Here is a 2,071-nt window from a genome sequence, read left to right as displayed (position 1 = left end):
AAAAAGACTCTCCCCCCCGCCCCCCAGTCAATTCTCTGGGTCACCGTGACCTTGCTAAACAAGAGTGGGTTTGCCACAGTCTCAAGTAGCATGTCTCAAGTCTCACATTCCTCAGTGCTAAGAAAGCAGCTATGCAGATGGGATATTAATAAGAGTTTAGGGGTAGAAAAACCTTAAGAGTTCCCCTTTGTAGATAGGAAAACTAAGGCCTGGAGAGGTGAACAGTAATAATCATCACAGTGATAATAAGAATAGCTAACACTTAGATACTATTTACAATAAGCCAGACACCACTGTAGGCACTTTACATGTAGTAACTCATTTATTCTTCACAAACAATCCTATTAATAGTAGCTTAATTATTAATTTATAGTTTTTGACTTTATCTCCACTTCTATCATGAATGTCATTTCTCAGTCTATTTATGTTGATTGATTTTTCTCCAGATTGTGGGTAATATTACCCTGCTTCTTCGCATGCTCAGTACTTTTGTTTTGACACTAGACATTGTACTGTTGGTGGCTAGATTTTGTTGTATTCCTTTAAATATTGTTGGGCTTTTTTCTGAGATGCAGTTAAGTAACTTAAGATTCGTTTGTTCCTTCTGAAGCTTGATGTTAAGCATTGTTAAGAACGTCTTTGTTCTAGGACTAATTTGTCACTTCTACTAAGGCAATTCCCTTCTGAGTACTCTACTTGATGCCCTTTATTTTAGAGGGTCTTCCCACCCCAGCTAGCAGGAACCTAGTTTTAGTTACCTGTTGCTGCATCAAAGTTTACCTCAAAATGTAGCCGTTGTGCTGACTCCTGGAAATAAGGCAGTGGAGGGGAGACTCATACCCTCACACCTAATCAGATATTATTCTCTCTGGTCCACTTCCAGACCTGCAGGACCCAAGTCACTATAAACCAGCCCTATCATCTTGGAAGTTATGTCCTTTGGTATATACAGTTATGATATGTCTGCGTATAGCTTAATAGGTTACAGCCTTCTTCCCAGCTTTTCCCCCTGCCTTGTAGTGAACAACGTCTCCTTTGCCAGTCCCAGGGATGATAGTCAAACTATTTGCATGGCCTGAGCATCAGTCACCAGCCATAGCTGAGCAGGGTCCTGCTGGATTATGGAGAAGGTTGCAAAGGGAAGGGTAAATCTAAAAGATGAGACAAGGTGGCAGAAATGAGGTCACTTACGGAGCTTGAGACAGTGACTATGACTGGTATTTCCAAACTTCTAATATTTTTATCACTGGCAAGGCCATATCACTATATACTAGATGAATCTACCCAAGAAGAAAACATATTTGGAATTGTTTTTTAGCTTCAACTGAAAAATTCTGCTATGGACTGCATGTTTGTGTCCCCCCAAAATTCATATGTTGAAGCCCTTCCAAATGTGATGGTATTTGGAAGTGGGGCCTTTGGGAGGTACTTAGGTTTAGAGGAGGTCATGAGGGTGGAGCCCCATGGTGAGATTAGTGCCCTTATAAGAGGAGACCAGAGCTCTGTCTCTCTCCACCATGTGAAGACCCAGTGAGAAGGCAGCCATCTGCAAGTCAGGAGGAAGCCCTCACCAAAACCCAGCCATGCTGGAACCCTGAGCTCAGCCTCTAGAACTGTAAGAAATTGCTATTATTTAAGCGACCTAGTCTATGGTGTTTGTTATAGCAGCCTAAACTGACTTAAGACAGTATCCGAAGAGAAGCTTGCATCCTAAAGGACACCCAGGTAGCTTCAAATCCACAAAACCTATTCGCACAGAAAGCACCACTGGCACTTGGTTCTTCCCCAGGCTGCCCTAATGCAGGGCTCACCAACAAGCTACCTGTACTAGTCCATTTCTGTTGCTTATAACAAAATACCTGGAACTGGGTAATTTATAGGAAAATAAAATTTATTGCTTACAGTTTCAGAGGCTGAGAAGTCTAAAGTCCAGGGAACACATCTGGTGAGGGTCTTCTTTGGTGGTGGCATTATAGCAATGCAGGGGTCTCATATGGCAGAAAATCACAGAGCAGAGAGAAGAGACTCTCATGTGCTCTCCTTTTAAAGCCCTCAGAACCATGCCCCTTAC

This window comes from Galeopterus variegatus, unplaced genomic scaffold, assembly GCF_000696425.1.
Source record: "Galeopterus variegatus unplaced genomic scaffold, G_variegatus-3.0.2 Scaffold3698, whole genome shotgun sequence".
NCBI lineage: Eukaryota > Metazoa > Chordata > Mammalia > Dermoptera > Cynocephalidae > Galeopterus > Galeopterus variegatus.
The sequence above is the reverse complement of the archived record's forward strand: the minus strand, read 5'-3'. Positions refer to the sequence as shown.